At 44.8% G+C, this 19,775-nt stretch overlaps 1 long non-coding RNA gene across 1 annotated transcript in view; it reads left to right on the forward strand.

Annotated features, from left to right (window-relative positions):
* The window catches only part of LOC130290926 (uncharacterized), a 180,117-nt gene that overhangs the window by 40,622 nt on the left and 119,720 nt on the right, over positions 1-19,775 (forward strand). Inside the window, exon 3 of the long non-coding RNA XR_008847733.1 lies at positions 15,446-15,609. This is a non-coding gene — a long non-coding RNA (uncharacterized LOC130290926). The remainder of the gene's footprint in view (positions 1-15,445; positions 15,610-19,775) is intronic.

Genomic DNA, 19,775 nt, shown 5'->3' on the forward strand with positions numbered 1-19,775 from the left:
TCGTATTGCGAATATTCGTATTGCGAATATTCGCAATGCGAATATTCGCAAGCATAAACCTTTCGCCTCACAGTCTCATCCCTGGGTCTTTAATGAAATGATACAAGCATTGCATTTATTAGTCGAAGGAGATCCCTATAATGTGCTCAGTTTTTAAAACAGTTTGAAAAAAGACGAATATTCATATTTAATCATGAAATTCGTAATATTCGCGAATTCGCAACGAATATTCGAATTGCGAATATTCGTGAGCAACACTAGCCCTTGTTCTTCTCCTCTGTTAATGGACAAAATCTGGTCTGTATGGTTCACTTCCGTGATGAATCTCTTGTCATGCAAGTGGGTGTATTGCATAAAGAAAAGATTGAATTCATTGTACTGCCTCACTGTACTTCAGAGATTCTTCCTGGCCTTCCTTGGCTGCAACGCCATTCTCCGCACCTGGATTGGAGAACTGGAGAAATTATTAGCTGGGGACAATCCTGTCAAAATCTTTGCCTCCAATCAGTTCAGTCTAAAATAGTTTTTCATCCTCCTCCTTTATCTGGTCTGCCACCACCTTACCAAGATTTCTCTGATGTTTTCTGCAAGAAACAGGCTGAGTCTCTGCCTCCACATAGTCCTTACAATTGCCCTATTGATCTTCTGCCTGTTACCACTCCTCCTCGTTGAAGGATATACCCTCTGTCAGTCCCTGAGACCAAAGCCATGGCTGAGTATTTCCAGGAGAATCTCAAAAAGGGATTTATCTGTAAGTCCTCTTCTCCTGCTGGAGCTGGTTTCTTCTTTGTTGGAAAGAAGGATGGCTTACTCCGTGCATGCATTGACTACAGGGGACTTAACAAAATCACGGTCAAGAACTGTTACCCTCTACCTCTTATCTCAGAACTCTTTGACCGTCTACGTGGTGCCAAGGTCTTCTCCAAATTGGACTTACGTGGAGCATACAACTAGTGTTGCTCGCGAATATTCGCAATTCGAATTTTATTCGCGAATATCGCATATTCGCAAATTCGCGAATATTCGCGAATATAGCACTATATATTCGTAATTACGAATATAATTTTTTTTTTCCCACAGTACACATCACAGTGATCATCCCTCTCTGCTTCCAGCTTGTGTGGTGTAAAGAAGGCTCTAATACTACTGTGTGATACTGGTGTGCGAATTTTAGCATATGCGAAAATTTGCATATGCTAATTTTCGCATTTGCACATTTTCGCTTTATGCTAATTTTTGTATATGCTAATTTCCACATATGTAAATTCTCGCATACGCGAATGTTCTCATATGCGAAAATAAAACGAGAATATTACGAATATGCGAATATTCGCGAATATATGACGAATATTCGTCCATATATTCGCGAATATTCGCGAATTCGAATATGGCCTATGCCGCTCAACACTACATATAACCTCATTCGTATCCAAAAGGGAGATAAATGGAAAACAGCCTTCAATACTCGTAATGCAATTTGGTCTCTGCAATGCTCCAGCAGTTTTTTAAGAATTTTTCAATGATATCTTCCGTGATCTTCTCTACACCTGTGTTGTCGTATACCTAGATGACATCCTGATCTTCTCTTCCAACTTAGAGGAGCATCGTACTAATGTTCGTCTGGTTCTTCAGCGATTACGGAAGAATCATCTCTACGCCAAACTGGAGAATTGCCTGTTCGAGAAATCTAGTCTTCCATTTCTTGGCTACCTTGTCTCTCACCAGGCCCTGCTGATGGATCCAGATAAATTGTCTGCAGCATTGGATTAGCCTTGTCCTACAGGACTACTCGCTATTCAACACTTTCTGGGATTCGCAAACTATTATCATCAATTTATCCCACATTTTTCATCCTTGGTTGCTCCAATTGTGACTCTCACTAAGATGGCATCTAATCCTAAGTCTTGGCCTCAAGAGGCCTTCTCCCATTTAAAGTCTGTATTTGCCTCTGCTCCCATGCTTACAAGACCTGATCTGGAGAGGCCCTTTGCTTTGGAGGTTGATGCCTCATCTATTGGAGCGGGTGCCGTTCTTACTCAGAAAAATGCAAAGGGCAAGACCTTCTCTCCTGCTGAGAGGAATTACTCCATTGGAGATCGTTAACTCCTCGCTATCAAGCTAGCTTTGGAGGAATGGTGACATTTATTGGAAGGTTCTTCTCACCCGGTCAGCATCTACTCCAACCATAAGAATCTTCTATACCTTCAGTCTGCTCAGCGTTTGAACCCCCGCCAGACAAGGTGGTCACTGTTGTTTTCCAGGTTCAACTTCTACACTTCCATCCAGCAGACAAGAATATCAGGGCTGATGCTCTCTCCAGGTCCTCTGACGTCATTGGTTTGGACTCCATGCCTAGGCATATTATTTCTCCTGACCGGTTTATTTCTGCAGCTCCTGCCGAGATTCACCAAGTTCCTCCCGGAAAATCATTTGTGCCCGTCTGAATGAGACGGAAGATCCTGAAATGGGGTCATTCTTCCTTGACAGCAGGACATCCTGGTATACGCAAGACTCTACTTCTTATCTCCCAGCACTACTGGTGGCCTCATCTTGAACGTGATGTTTCAGATTTTGTTCGTTCGTGTGAAACTTGTGCCCATGACAAAACTCCTCGACAGAGACCTGCAGGACTCTTACAGCCTTTACCCATTCCAGAGACTCCCTGGTCCCATATTGCCATGGATTTCATCACCGATTTGCACTGTCTCAGATAACACTGTCATCTGGGTCATTGCAGATCGGTTTTCCAAGATGGCTCATTTAATTCCTCTACCAGGTCTTCCTTCTGTCCCACAGCTGGCGAAGTACTTCTTGTTGCATGTCTTTCATTTACATGGTCTTCCGCAGCATATCGCTTTGTATCGAGGTGTGCATTTTGTTTCAGCTCGCCAAGATGATTGGGTCGACCTTCTTCCCTGGGCAGAATTCTCATATAATCATAAGGATTCCGAGTCCACGAGGTTGTCTCCCTTTTTTGTTGTCTACGGACTCCATCTCTGTCTTCCTCTTCCTCTCCCAGTCTCCTCCAGTGTGCCTGTTGTTGATGAGCTGGTCCGTGCCTTCTCTACCATCTGGCAACAGACCCGACAGTCGTTATCCAAGGCTTCTTCATGCATGAAGGCGCAAGCAGATAAAAGTAGAAGACCTCCTCCATCCTTCTCTCCTGGTGACATGGTGGGGTTTTCATCCAAGTACATCCGCTTCAAGATCCCCTGTTACAAGCTCAGTCCTGGCTACCTTGGTCCCTTCCAGATTCTACAAAAAATCAACCCTGTCACCAACAAACTCCGTCTACCTGCTACGTTACGTATTCCCAATTCCTTCCACGTCTCTCTCCTCAAGCCACTTGTCATAAACCGGTTTTCTCAGAAGAATCTTGTCCCCACAGCTGTCTCCGGCTGTCTGACATCTTCAAGGTTAAAGAGATTCTTGCCACAAAAACTGTGAGGGGTAAACAATTTTTTTTGGTCGACTGGGAGGATTACGGTCCTGAGGAGAGATCTTGGGAGCCTGAGGAGAATATCCTGGACCGTGACTTTCTCAAGAGTTTTCTGACTCCTAAAAGGAGGGGCACACCAGAGGGGGGTACTGTTACATTATGTGCTCCCGCCACACACGTTGGTTGTGAGCGCATGGTCCCATTACCTGCGGCTGCCGGTGGGGCTGGGACTCGCATCGTGGGACGTGCCCGCATGCAAGCCCCAGGCCGTCACTCACCTGGTGCTTCTCCTGCCCCTGCCTCTGCCTCTCTGCGTCCCCTAGGGGACGCTCGCTGGAGCTTTAAGATTTAAAGGGCCAGTTAGTGTAATTCACCTGTGGTAAACTGAGGGAAAAGAAAAGCCAGCAACTATAATGATTCACTCTGAGAATAAGAATATATATGCAAACAAATATCTTTATTACATGTAAAAACTGACAAAAAGGAGAGCATACAAACAACCCCTTAAAGAGAATGGAGGCCGTCCCAACCATAAAAACACAATGCAAATTATGAATAATACTGTATGTATGTAATCACACAAGGGCTAAACAGTTGCAAATCAACATAGACCTATGACTAATGATGTCCACAATAGCAATAGATGATCCCAGGGTCCGTAGACAATGCATGCAAGATGTCAAAAATTAGTGCAGACTAATCACAGAGAACTAGAATGAAGATAAATATAAATTCCTAAATACTACAGGCCTGTAAAGTGTATGTGCAAGGAAGTTGCTACTTAGAACCGAAGTTCTATCTCTGTAAATGTCGGGAACGCCTACATCTCTGTGTGGGGGAAAGCTGACCCCACGTGTTCCGCCTCCAGCAATGGAGGCTTCCACAGGAGTGCTATTCCTGGGAACAGAGTCTCTAAGTTCATATTCCAGGGTATTTAACAGATCCCTGGAAAACGGACACTGCAGAAGAGAAGTGATGAGCGGCATATGCCATATTCGAATTTGCGATATTTCATGAATATATGGACGAATATTCGCCCTATATTCACGAAATTTGCATATTTGCATTTATTATCGTTTTGTGTAAATGCACATATGCTCGTATGCACATGCAGATAACTATGTACCCACCTATCTATATTCTCTATCTATCTATCTATCTCCTAATTCTTGGTCTATTCTTGGTCTACACAGAAGTGATAATAGTTCTATGACATTTTTCATTTTGAATATTGTCATGTCATATTCGCGAATATCATAACTATCAACCTATCTAGTCTTAGTGACGATATTCGCGAATATGAAGATATTTGTAAATATTCGCATATTTGCATATTCTCATATTCGCGAATATTCGCTCTCCAGTCTAATACAGTAAATAGTATAGGAGCCTTCTTTAGACCACAAGCTGGAAGCAGGGAGAGATGAGATCACTGTGAGGTGTTCTATGTGAAAAAAATTATGAATATTAATAAATACGAATGTATAGCCCTATATTCGCCATATTCACGAATATGCAAAATTTGCGATAAATATTCGAATTGCGAATGTTCGCTATCAACATTACAAAAGAGGTACAAAGTTGTTTCCTAAATTATTGGACACCTCGGGCAGTATCTGGTGTTGAACAATCCGTGAGTATGCATGTAAGTTCTCATGGGCAGGGCCACCTGAACGGCCATCCATGCAAAGTCCTTATGCCCATTTGTAAGCCCACTGTAAGCTACAGATTTCCAAACTGTCTGAGCTCTTGCTTCAGAGAGCCCTGAGAGCTCTGAGGAGCTTGCGGACTGTCTTTGGTTTCGGGCTGAAGACCCTATAGCTAATATTCCCTCACAAACTTGAGAACTTCCAGATAGTACCATGGGAGCTCCCAGTTGTAAGGGTCGGAAGTTGTCCCACATTTCCCTTCCAAGCCTCCTCCAGAGAGGCAGGAGAAAAAAGTGAGACATGAATCTGCCCGCCAAGCCTCCTTCTATTGTCATCAGATTCCTGCAAACACACGTGTCACATATCTGAAACTCCTTCTCCACCCTTGCTTGGTTCCTTGTAGATGACTGTCCATTTTACTCTGTTCATTTTGGAGCCCAAAATGAAGCAAAAGGTCACATTAGGGGGAGGTCTGTGCAGGGGTTAAAGTATAGCTAGACAAATTGACCATGGAGGGAATTACATGAACAGATTTTAAGACTGAAGATGGTAATGTTTTTTATTGGTTTTTCCAACTGCCCCTTCTCTTATGCCCTTTCAGTAGCAAGATGTAGTCGTTCCTGTAGCAGCACCTGACACAGTTGACATAGAGGAAATTGATGGTCACATAAAGTTTACATCAGACAGCTAATCATGTTGCGATCCATCAGCGTTAAAAAAGCTTACTCTGTCTTTAGCAAGATTTTGCTCTTTATAATTGTGTTTCTTATTGCTTTTAATAGGACATGATTTTGGAATTAAAATGGAAAGTGCAGTAGTAGGCATTGCATTGTGTTTCTGTGTGAGCCAGAAACACAATGCAACCATGGGGGACATTTATCATTAGTGATGAGCGGTATAGGCCATATTCGAATTTGCAATATTTTGCGAATATATGGAGGAATATTCATCATATATTCGCGAAATTCGTATATTTGTTTTTTCGCATATGCAAAAATATATTCGCATATTCACGAATATTGAGCCCTCCCTTCTTTAATGGTATAGGGAACTGTGACTGATGCATTAACTCTGTGATTTTTCACCCATTAAACCAATATGCCCATTGTGGTCTATGGGGATCTCAAGGCATGTAAAACAGTAAGCTAAGTAGGACTGTCTCAGCAGCACATTGAATGGGAGACCACCACGGGATCGGTTTCCGGGGTGGGACATAGTTTTACAGTGTTGTGGATTAACTTTACTTTCCTGGAAACACTGCTGAGTTGTCCATAGCAACCAACCAGATTGCTCATTTCATTTTTCACAAGGCCTCTGCAAAGTGACAGAAGCGAACTGGTTAGTTGCTATGGGCAACTCAGAAACTTTTCCTGGAAAAGTTTCTGAGTTGCCCATAGCAACCAGATTGCTTCCTTCATTTTTCAGAGGCCTTTTCAAAAATGAAGGAAGCAATCTGGTTGGTTGCTATGGGCAACTGCAACACTCTTCCTCTACACTAGTTTTGATGAATCTCCCCCATAGAGGGAGATTTAGCAAAACCTGTCCAGAGGAAAAGTTTCTGAGTTGCCCATAGCAACCAATCAGATCGCTTCTTTCATTTTTAGAGGCCTTTTCAAAAATGAAGTAAGCAATCTGATTGGTTGCTATGGGCAACTGCACAACTCTTTCTCCACATTGGTTTTCCGCATATGCGCATATTCGCGAATATTGAGTCCTCCCTTCTTAAATGGTATAGGGAACTGTGACTAGTGCATTAACTCTCTGATTGTTTGCCCATTGAAACAAATAGGCCCATTGTGGTCTATGGGGATCTCACGGCATGAAAAACAGTAAGCTAAGCAGGACTGTCTTGGCAGCACAGTGGATGGGAGACCACCACGGGTTTGAGACCTGGGGTGGGATAGAGTTTTGCAGTGTTGTGGTTTAACTTTACTTTCCTGGAAAAGTTGCCCATAGCAACCATTCAGATCGCTTCTTTCATTTTTCACAAGGCCTCTGCAAAATGAAGGAAGTGATCTGATTGGTTGCTATGGGCAACTCAGAATCTTTTCCTCTGGACAGGTTTTGATAAATCTCCCTCTATCTGGGAAATTCATCAAAACCAGTATAGAGGAAGAGTTGTGCAGTTGCCCATAGCAACCAATCAGATTGCTTCTTTCATTTTTGAAAAGGCCTCTGAAAAATGAAGGAAGCAATCTGGTTGCTATGAGCAACTCAGAAACTTCCAGGAGAAGCTGCTGAGTTGCCCATAGCAACCAATCAGATTGCTTCTTTCATTTTGCAGAGGCCTTGTGAAAAATGAAAGAAGCGATCTGATTGGTAGCTATGGGCAACTCAGAAACTTTTCCTCTGGACAGGTTTTGATTAATCTCCCTCTATGGGGGAGATTCATCAAAACCAGTGTAGAGGAAGAGTTGTGCAGTTGCCCATAGCAACCAATCAGATTGCTTCTTAAATTTTTTGAAAAGGCCTCTGAAAAATGAAGGAAGCAATCTGGTTGCTATGGGCAACTCAGCAGCGTTTCCAGGAAAGTAAAGTTAAACCACAACACTGTAAAACTCTGTCCCACCCCAGGACTTGAATCCATGGTGGTCTCCCATCCACTGTGCTGCCAAGACAGTCCTGCTTAGCTTACTGTTTTACATGCCATGAGATCCCCACAGACCTCAATGGCCTATTGGCTTCAATGGGCAAAAAAATCACAGACTGAATGCACTAGTCACAGTTCCCTATACCATTAAATAAGGGAGGACTCAATATTCGTAATTATGAATGTATAGTGCTATATTCGCAATATTCGCGAATTTGCGAATATGAGATATTTGCGAATAAAATTTGAATTGCGAATATTCGCGAGCAACACTATTTATCATCGTTGCTTTGGTAAGCAAGTTCTGTAGGCATTTTTTTGGTTTAATGTTAATAAAATGGCATTAGCCCCCTACACAGCTAGCGCTAACCCCCAATTATTACCCCGGTACCCACCGACACGGGGGTGCTGGGAGAAGCCGGTAACAACAGGCCCGGAGCGTAAAATATGGCGCTCCTGGGCCTAGGCGGTAACAGATTGGCATTATTTAAGCTGCAATAGACAGACAAGGAGAGCGCTCCTAGTGTGATAGCGTAATGTAAAAGCAAAGATAATAGACAAGAAAACTTGCTCACCAAGTCTAGTTGTACTGCGACCAAGTACAACTATGGTGAAGGCGTGAAGTGACCCTGCAACGGGCGAAGAGCGGCAGCTGCTCCTGGACACACAGGCGAAGAAATTAAGCGGATCCCTCCAGGGAACAAACCAGGATAGAGGCAGCGCACAGGACTTCAAAGGTAAAATGGTTTATTTACCCGGCATGCAACGCGTTTCGCTGGATAACCAGCTTCATCAGGCATGTTGAGGGTGGAGATACATAGGGTATTTATACACAACAGTTAACCCGCACATTGCTGGAATAAAAGCAATAGGCGGGAGCCCATAAAACACACATATAAAAAATAGTAAAATGCAAAAAAATATATATAAAAATAAATAAATAACAGAATTATATATATCCACATACCCAACTAGAAAAATTGGACATGTAAATACATAAGATATAAAATATAAAATATGTCAATAAATTTGTAATATATTTATAATATGTTATGATAATAGAAGGCAAGTCAAATCACACAGCGTTCTCAATCATCTCATTTAAACCACCAGGGAAAAGGGAACCAAGTGAAAAAATCCAGTATGATTCTCTATTAATTAGCCTTTGGAAACGATTTTTTATAATAGATGGTATGACTTCAATGATTTTTAATTTAAGACAGTCAAAATTCCCGGAGTGTATTTGACATATGTGTCGTGAGACACTGTGTAGCATGAATTGTCTTCCCACATTGGAACGATGTTTATTCATGCGGGACCGCACTGTCTGAACAGTGCGGCCCACATACTGCAAACCGCAAATACAAGATAAAAGGTAAACCGCATAGCTGCTTTCGCAATCATGCGTTCCCTTAATCCGAAATACATTTTTCGAAATATTACAAACAAAATTATCACCTTTTTCTATCATGATGCAGCATTTACATCTCATTTTACCACAGGGGATAGTGCCATTATCCTGTCCTACACGATTAGATCCAACAAAACGATTATTCTTAAGACCGTCACTGGGGGCCACCAAATTACGCAGATTTTGTGATCTGCGGAATGTGACACCTGGGTGGTCGGGTAGTATATCTTTAAGTATCGGATCACCTTTTAATATATACCAATATTTATTGAATATTGTTTTTATCTTGGGTGCTGCGCAATTAAAATTAGTAACGAAATTGTGACTATAATTCTTCTTGAATTTTTTATTATTTTTACAATCAATTTGACATTTATCGATTGTGAGATTTATAATTTCTTTCTTAATATCATTCGCATTAGTTTTATCAATTATCAAATCCTCTTGTCGTTGTCCCTTAGCCTGATTAAAAGCTTTATTTAGAATCGATTTTGGATAGTTTTTCTCTCTAAAGCGATTTTGTAAAATACGTGATTGTTCCAAAAAGTCAGAATTAGATGTACAATTTTTTCTGATACGCAAATATTGCCCATAGGGCACATTACGGATCCACTGGGGATAATGGGAACTATTGAAATCCAATAGACTATTTATGTCCACTGGTTTAAAAAATGTTTTTGTTTTTATACGGCCATCCGAATCCTTTCTGAGTTGAAGATCAAGAAAGTCAATAGAGGAAGAAGAGCAGTGAATGGTAAATTTTAGACCCCAGGTGTTAGAATTAAGAGTGTCAACAAAATCATGTGCTTGAGAGGAAGAGCCTGTCCAAATAATGAACAGGTCATCAATATATCGCCTATAAAAGGCGACATACCGATTAAAAACAGGGGACTGTGTGATATGTGAGGACTCGAAACGCCCCATGACCAAATTAGCATAACTGGGGGCGAATCGAGTCCCCATCGCACAGCCCCTGCATTGTCTGTAAATGATATCATTAAAACTAAAAATATTGTGTTCTAAAATAAAAAAAATAGATTCAATAATGAACAGTACTTGGGTGAGTGAAAAATTACCATCTGAGAGGAGAACCTCCTTTATGGCCGCTAGACCTATAGAGGTGGTAATATTAGAATAAAGTGCACAAACATCAAGAGTCAAAAACAAAAAATCAGCTGGAAAAGTAATATTGCTAACCTCCCTAATTAGCTGTGTAGAATCTTTAAGATAGGAGGGAAGAGAGAGAACAAAAGGTTGTAGAAATAAATCTATATAATGTGATAAATTACAAGTGAGTGAACCAACACCAGATATAATAGGACGTCCAGGGGGACAAAACAAGGATTTGTGCAACTTAGGTAAGTAGTAAAAGATAGGTAACGAATAATTTTTCACTGATAAAAAATCACATTCTTTTTTATTTAACAAATTATTATCAGTAGCATTCCTTATAAGTTCTTTATATTCCGCAAAATATCTAGGGGAGGGATCATTCGTCAAAATTTCATAGTATTCCTTGTCGGAAAGGATTCTGAGGGCCTCATCAATATATGCAGATCTATCCAGAACTGCAACACCACCCCCCTTATCAGCGGGGCGGATAATTATAGAGGAATTATCCTGTAGACTTTTTACAGCCTGTCGTTCAACAGTACTTAGATTGTCTTGTATTTTGCCAAAATTATGGCTATCACGTAAGGAACAAAGTTCTTTTGAAACAATCTGATAAAAAGTATCCACATAAGGGCCTTTATTATGGATAGGATAGAAAGATGACGGGGGGGTTACTTTTACATGCTTGATTTCAGTATTCCTTATGGTGTCAAAGGATGATGAAACATTTGTATTAGATTGCCCCAACAATGGGTCCTCTACTGAGATGTTACGTTTATTCGAAAGGGAGAAGTGTCTACTTAATGTAAGTTTACGTGTAAAACGATTCAAATCTAAAAATAGTTGGAAATTGTTTGGTAAGGAAACTGGACAAAAGGATAACCCTTTTGATAATAAATCACTCTCATTTTGGGCCAAGGCGTAAGAAGATAAATTGAAAATTTTTATTTTACCATCACTATCTCTAACTATGTTCTTAGGAAAACTTATTATTTAAGCTGGGGAGGGCCAGTAACAATGGTCCTCGCCCACCCTGGTAACGTCAGGCTGTTGCTGCTTGGTTGGTATTTAGCTAAAAATAAAAATAGTGGGAATCTTATCTTTTTTTGCATAAATAATTAATTATTTTAAAAAAACAGAAACGCATAGGGTCCCCCCTATTTTTATTTTCAGCCAAATACCAACCAAGCAGCAACAGCCTGATGTTACCAGAGTTGGCGAAGACCATTTTTACTGGCCCTCCACAGCCTAAAAAACGCCAGCCTGTTACCACCTAGGCCCAGGAGCGCCATATTTGACGTTCCGGGCCTGTTGCTACTGGCTCTTCCCGGCACCCCTGTGGTGGTGGGTACCGGGGTAATAATTGGGGGTTAGCACTAGCTGTTTTTGTGGCTAACGCTAAGCCTTAGCTTACTAATGGACTCCGTCTATAAGACAGCTTCCACTACTAAGCCTGTAAAGTAAATAAAAAAAAAAAAAACTCAACATGTTTCAAAAAAATTTATTCCAAAAAACACTCCCCCACAAGCCCTCGTTAACCATTTTATTAACATTAAACTGATTTTTTTTTTAAATGCTGGTCATCGAGGCAGTCCACCGAATCCGAAGTAGTCCATAGGATACAGGGATCTGAAATGAGAAAAAAAAGAAAAATAGGTTAATAAATTTATTGTCACCCGCCCGCGCATGACTACAACTCGCAGTATGCCCTTACAGTAAGGATATGCTGGGAGTTGTAGTGTGGGGGGGTAACAATCTCCCGCACCACATGACTACAACTCCCAGCATATCCCCACTGTAAGGGCATGCTGGGAGTTGTAGGGGGGCGGGTGACAACTACAACTCCCAGCATGCCCTTACAGTAAGGACATGCTGGGAGTTGTGGGGGGGGGGGGGTGACAATGCTGGGAGTTGCAGTCATGTGGTGCGGGAGATTGTCACCCCCCCCCCCCCCCCCCCCACAACTCCCAGCATATTCTTACTGTAAGGGCATGCTGGGAGTTGTAAGGGAGGGGGAATTCGAATTGCGAATATTCGGGAGCAACACTACTCCTTACCAGGCGCTGCAGAGATAATAGTTGACGGAGCCTGGGCAGCTGAAGTGTGGCTAGCCCAGGCTCCTTACCACGACACCGCAGGATATATGAGGAGCCCGGGCAACTGAAGTGTGGCTAGCTCGGGCTCCTTTTAACATCTAGCGGAGCGCGTCTCCGAGGTATGTTAAAAGGAGCCCGGGCTGGCATCACTCTGCATCCACCCGGGCTCCTCTGATTCTATCCCCGCTACCCTAAGATAATGATGGGGACACTGCTGTACATACCCCCACCCCCCTTGTCTTCCACCCGCCCGTGCCGCACAATGTCCGCCCACTACAATACTACAACTCCCAGCATGCCCTTACTGTATGGGCATGCTGGGAGTTGTAGTCTTGCAACAAGTAGCAGACAGATGGGAGATGCGGGCGCAGGAGACAAGGGGGAATGTCATTATGTTAGGGTAGCAGGGTTAGAATCAGACAGAGCCCGGGCGGCTGCAGAGTGATGTACAGTTGTAATATATTTCCCGCTGGAGCCGTGATGTCGGCTGCCAGCGGGAAATATAAAATTTGCTCTCAAAAGCCGTTTTGTATGCCAGCTGGCTGGCTTACATTTACGCAGTTTTTGAGGGCTTGCGACTTTTTTTTGCGCAGTTGCGACTATCTTAGTTAATAAATACCAGTCCATTTTAAAAAATTTTACTACGTAGTTAAGTTTTGGAAAACTTGCTTTTCTCGCTTTCCAGTCAAAATGTTGCACGAAAAATCGCATAGTCGCAGTTGCGACATTTGTGCGACATTTTTAGTAAAACAAAATTAACTAAATTGCTTGATAAATGTCTGTCCATATCTTTTTCATAAGGTGAGGACATTTTTGTTTCTTAGCCACCATAAAACTCTCCTGCAGAATTTTTATATGATATACTTTTTCATCTAGAACTCTATATTTCACCTTTTCTTTGTACATATTTAGAGACACTTGCATTCCCTCCCTCTCTCTTTGAAGTTTCGAAAATTGGTCCTCTTCAACCATGCATTTGAGTAAATTTTTTGAATATTCTGAGAGCAGCATTCCATTTTCTTTCACATTGTGGAGGATAGACTTTGACAGGACATTTTTTTTAATGCAGTCCACGCGGGACCATGTCCTTTGTTGGACAAAGTTCTAAAGTCCCAACACAGATGTAGCTCTTTAGCTTGAGCTGTTTCAAAATATATCATAAGTATGATACGCTCTTGCAGGGCAGATTAACTAGCACAAGTTTGGTAACATTTAAAGACTGGTCAATATATTTAGTCAATTGTGCTGTTTATGTTAAGCCATCCACTGCCCCCAACATAATCCAGCAGCTGCTTATTCATTAAAGAGATGTCTATTACTGTGCAGTTGAATTTCCAGTGTACATGCCTACCAAACCAATCAAGCCATCAGCTAACACCTCCACCACTTGTACCTGCCAAGAACTAGCCAGCAGTGCCACTGGCCCAAAACTGAGAGCCCAGGAAGAAGATTAAAGGTGTTATCCACCATGAGGTGATTTTAGTACTTACCTGCCAGACAGTAATGGACATGCTTAGGAAGGATCCGTGCTTGTCTTGGGGCTAAATAGCTTGTGTTGTGAGTCCACCATAATCCCACCATCCCTTGCTTGTAAGTGTGAGGTCACTTTTCTTCCTCCCACACACATCACCTACCTCACTCATTGAAGCACACCTGGGACAATTCTCTGTCTCCCTGTGGAGAATGATCTCCCCGCCACCACCACCACCCCCACCCAACGGTTGCTCCACCCATTGATTGTTCCACCCATTGAAGCAGACAGGCTCTCTTTCAACACCTAACTAGTGATGTAATTTCTCACGGGCTGCACTGCAACCTGGGAAAACCTAAGACAACCGTCATTTTGTATGCTGCTAAAAATAAACATTGAGGCCAATATCACATAAGGATTGCAAGACCAGCCATCAAACACTATGGGGGAGATTTACCAAGGGATTTAGAGCTTTTCTTTTGCTTACAAAAGTCGCACAAAAAGTCGCATGTGCACCTACGCAAATTTTTGTGCGACTTTTGGCTTTAAGCAAAAAGCTACAAAAGAATTTATCAAGTGCGAAAGTCACACAAAAAGTTGCAACACCTCAAAAACTCTGTAAATGTAAGCCAGCTCGGAGCTGGCTTACAAATTGGCTCTTGAGAGCAGATTTTTATACTTCCCGCTGGCAGCCAAGATTACAGCTCCAGCGGGAAGTATGATATAACAACTGTACACAGGAGCACGGGCTGGCATCACTCTGCAGCCGCTCGGGCTCCATCATATTTTCTCCCTGCTACCCTAACTTAATGACACTGATTTATTTCCCCCCCTTGTCTCCCACCAGCCGACACTGCACATCTCCCATCTGTCTGCTAACTGTTGCAAGACTACAACTCCCAGCATGCCCTTACAGTGAGGGCATGCTGGGAGTTGCAGTCTTGTAGTAGGTAGCATGCGAAAGATGTGCAGTGCTGTGGGAGACAAGGAGGGGATGTAAATCTGTGTCATTAAGTTAGGGTAGCAGGGAGAAAATATGACGGAGCCCAAGCAGCTGCAGAGTGATGCCAGCCCAGGTTCCTTTTAACCTACCTTGGCGCCGCAGAGTTTTTCTAGTCTCTACTGTAATTTCACATTTCCCGGTGGGCCCCCGTGATTGGCGTGGACCGAGCAGCCAGTCACAGGACCCAGCAGGAAATTTGATATTACAGTATGGGATGTAAAAACTCTACGGCTCCGTGATGTTAAAAGGAGCTTGGGCTGGCATCACTCTGCAGCCGCCCGGGCTCTATCTGATGCTATCCCCCCTACTCTGTCTAACTTAATGAGGGGATGAGGACACTGCTTCACATCCCCCCCTTGTCTCCAGCCCGCCCGAGCTGCACATGTCCCGCCCGCTACAAAACTACAACTCCCAGCATGACCACACTGTATGGGCATGCTGGGAGTTGTAGTCTTGTAGTGAGCAGGAAATGTGCGGCATGGGCAGGAGACAAGGGGGGATGTATAGCAGTGTCCCCGTCCCCTCATTAAGTTAGATAGAGTAGGCGGGATATCATCAGATGCCAGCCACGGACCAGGGAGTGGAGCACATTACCGCCCACTTCCCTGGCTTGCAGAACTAAAACTCCCAGTATGCTCTTACAGTCGATGACCAGCATTTTCTTTTTTTTCAGGTGAGTGCACCTGAAGAAACGCCCATCGGCATGAAACGGCACCATTGTGCTTCGATGAACGTCCCTGCCACACTGCTCTGCATGGCATACACGGGGATTGTCCTCAGAACCACTCTTCACATGTACGCTGCTACATCATGAAATAAAGAAGTTCTGCTGACCGGGTGAGTGCACCGGCTCCTTTTCTCTACGTTGTGAAGTTGTCTAATAGCCTTAGCACCCAAAACAGCTAGTGCTAACCTCCAATTATTTTCCCGATACCCGTCGCCACAGGGGTGCCAGGAATAGTCGGTACCAACAGTCCCGAAACATCAAAAATGGCACTCCTGGGCCTAGGCGGTAACAGGCTGGCATTATTTAGGCTATGGAGGGCCAGCAACAATGGCCCTTGCCTACCCTGGTTACAACAGGCTGTTGCTGTTTGGTTGGTATATGGCTGGAAAAAAAAATACACAAAAAAAAAAAAGCATAGGGTTCCCCCTATTTTTATTCTCAGCCAAATACCAACCAAGCAGCAACAGCCTGACATTACCAGGGTGGGCGAGGACCATTGTTACTGGCCCTTCCCAGCCTAAATAACACCAGCCTGTTACCACCTAGGAGTGCCATTTTCATGGTACTGGCTCCTCCCAGCACCCCTGTGGCGGTGGGTACCGGGGTAATAATCGGGGGGTTAGCGCTAGCTGTTTTTGTGGCTAACGCTAAGCCCCGACTTAGTGATGGATTCTGTCTATAAAACAGCTTCCACAAAAATGTAAAAATGTAAAAAATGTGATGGTTCGGAATGGTATTGGTTTACCACAGTCCATGCAGTAAATAAAATGAATAGATATGTCCAAGTCCATATAATAGAGATATATTAACTAATAGATGTATATTTACCAGCCAGATGAGATATTATGAATAAATTTGCTTCCAAAGAAACTGCTGCCGACAAGCACCCGTCCAAGTTGGGGTCTGCGTACGCCGGAACCAGTTTCTTTGGAAGCGAATGCAATGGGCAGACCAGGGGCGGACATATCACTTGTTCAGCCAGTTCGGCTGCACAGGGGCCCAGCGTGTTAGGGGGCCCCCCTGCCCAGGTCACAGCCTGGGCCTCACAGTCTGGGCCCCTGCAGGGCCCCCTGCCAGTACTAAATGCTGCAGCAACAGGTCCCGGACCTGCCGGTGACAGCAGTAATTTACCTTTAAACCGGCCGGGCGAGACGGACGGGCCAGGGGCTGATGGGAACAGACGTGCCCCGCGCAGGCACGCACGTCTGTTCCAAGCCCCTGACGTCACGTGTCATGGCCTCTGACCCCGGCAGAAGCGACAGGAGCAGCAAACCCTCCCGCCTCACAGCCGCATGGCTGAGCAGATAAGGTGAGGAGAGCGACGGTCGGGTGCAGGGCGGTGGGGGAGGGGATTGTAGTGATGATGAAGAGGACAGGAGGGGTGTTTAAGAGGTTGGTGGTGTAATGATAAGGAGGATTGGGGGTCTGGGAGAGCGTAGTGTTGATAAGGAGGAACAGAAGGGGGGTCAGGGGTGTAGTGATTAGGGGGTTTAATGTTGATGAGAAGGACTGGGGGGGTGTCAGCTGTGTAATAATGATGAGGTCCTTAAGGTATATGGGGTGATGAGGAGACTGAGGATGGAGTGCATGGGGTGTATGGGGTGATGAGGAGACTGAGGATGGAGTGCATGGGGTGTATGGGGTGATGAGGAGACTGAGGATGGAGTGCGTGGGGTGTATGGGGTGATGAGGAGACTGAGGATGGAGTGCATGGGGTGTATGGGGTGATGAGGAGACTGAGGATGGAGTGCATGGGGTGTATGGGGTGATGAGGAGACTGAGGATGGAGTGCGTGGGGTGTATGGGGTGATGAGGAGACTGAGGATGGAGTGCATGGGGTGTATGGGGTGATGAGGAGACTGAGGATGGAGTGCGTGGGGTGTATGGGGTGATGAGGAGACTGAGGATGGAGTGCATGGGGTGTATGGGGTGATGAGGAGACTGAGGATGGAGTGCGTGGGGTGTATGGGGTAATGAGGAGACTGAGGATGGAGTGCGTGGGGTGTATGGGGTGATGAGGAGACTGAGGATGGAGTGCATGGGGTGTATGGGGTGATGAGGAGACTGAGGATGGAGTGCGTGGGGGGTATGGGGTGATGAGGAGACTGAGGATGGAGTGCATGGGGTGATGAGGAGACTGAGGATGGAGTTCATGGGGTGTATGGGGGTGATGAGGAGACTGAGGATGGAGTGCATGGGGTGATGAGGAGACTGAGGATTGAGTGCATGGGGTGATGAGGAGACTGAGGATGGAGTGCATGCGGTGTATGGGGGTGATGAGGAGACTGAGGATGGAATGCATGGGGTGATGAGGAGACTGAGGATGGAGTGCGTGGGGTGTATGGGGAGATGAGGAGACTGAGGATGGGGTGTGTGGGGTGTATGGGGGTGAAGAGGAGACTGAGGATGGAGTGCATGAGTTGTATGGGGTGATGAGGATGGAGTGCATGGGGTGTATGGGCTGATGAGGAGACTGAGGATGGAGTGCATGGGGTGATGAGGAGACTGAAGATGGAGTGCATGGGGTGATGAGGAGACTGAGGATGGAGTGCATAGGGTGATGAGGAGACTGAAGATGGAGTGCATGGGGTGATGAGGATTCTGAGGATGGAGTGCATGGGGTGATGAGGAGACTGAGGATGGAGTGCATGGGGTGATGAGGAGACTGAAGATGGAGTGCATGGGGTGATGAGGAGACTGAAGATGGAGTGCATGGGGTGATGAGGAGACTGAGGATGGAGTGCATGGGTTGATGAGGAGACTGAAGATGGAGTGCATAGGGTGATGAGGAGACTGAGGATGGAGTGCATGGGGTGATGAGGAGACTGAGGATGGAGTGCATAGGGTGATGAGGAGACTGAAGATGGAGTGCATGGGGTGATGAGGAGACTGAAGATGGGGTGTGTGGTCTGATGAGGAGACCGAGGATGGGTTGTGTGGGGTGTATGGGGTGATGAGACTGAAGATGGGGTGCGTGGGGTGATGATTAGACTGAGAATGGGTTGTGTGGGGTGTATGGGGGAGATGAGGAGACTGAGGATGGGTTGCATGGGGTGTATGGGTTAATGAGGAGACTGAGGATGGAGTGCGTGGGGTGTATGGGGTGATTCAGTGGTGTATCGTGGTTGGCAGTATTATATTAATAGAGTACAGTGGTTGGCAGTGTTATATTCAGGGGTACAGTATTTGGCAGTATTATATTCGGGGGTACAGTGGTTGGCAGTATTATTTTCAGGGGTACAGTGGTTGGCAGTATTATATTAATAGAGTACAGTGGTAGGCAGTATTCAGGGGGTACAGTGGTTGGCAGTATTATATTCAGGGGGTACAGTGATTGGCAGTATTATATTAATAGAGTACAGTGGTTGGCAGTATTATATTCAGGGGAACAGTATTTGGCAGTATTATATTCGGGGGTACAGTGGTTGGCAGTTTTATATTCAGGGGGTACAGTATTTGGCAAGGTTATAATGATTATTGTCATCATACAGAGGATGAGGATCTACTGACAAATTAAGGAGCCAATGATGTCCAGGTGTCAGACTCTGCAGAGAAGATGGAAGAAGTCCTGGTGTCTGGACCAGAGGAAGAAGAAAAGTAAAGACAACAGAGAAGACGTCACTCAGGTCAGTGATATCATTGTGTATTTTCCTAACTGTCCCATCAGAGCTGTAGTCACTGATATCATTGTGTAGTCTACTGACTGTCCCATCAGCTGTAGTCACTTCAGACATGATGGGAGTTGCAGCTTTCCAACATCTCGGGAGCCACTTGAACCAAGGTGATTGGTGGGGGTCCCATGAGTCAGACCCCCACCATAAAAATGGGCTGTTTATTTTAAAATGCCTGGGCCTATTTTTGGTCCCAGTCTGGCCCTGCCTGTAAGTCACTTCTATCACTAAGGATAAGAAGCCAAGGAACCAGGGGGTGCCAAGGGGTGTCGTGCTAAGTCCAGGGGTGCGAATGTAAAGGGGAGCACTGTCCTCTGCCTCCCAGCTAGATACAGGTCAGGCTGACCCGGGGGAGTACTCACTGGGCCGCACACTGAGAGGGACAGGGGCCACCCGGAGCCCACCTCAGGAGCCGTTCCATCCACCTGTGGTGAACAAGGCAAGTGGCGACACTACACACGCGGGGTAAGTGGAGGCCCTCCGGTGGGGTCTAGGTACATGAGGGGGCAAAGTGCTGTGGCGGGGGGGCCCAGGCACATTCTTTGCACAGGGGCCCTCTGCTGTCTGTGTCCGCCCCTGGGGCAGACGACGTCCCTTTTTAACAT

The sequence above is a fragment of the Hyla sarda genome, chromosome 9 (genome assembly GCF_029499605.1).
Source record: "Hyla sarda isolate aHylSar1 chromosome 9, aHylSar1.hap1, whole genome shotgun sequence".
In the NCBI taxonomy this organism is placed as follows: Eukaryota; Metazoa; Chordata; class Amphibia; order Anura; family Hylidae; genus Hyla; species Hyla sarda.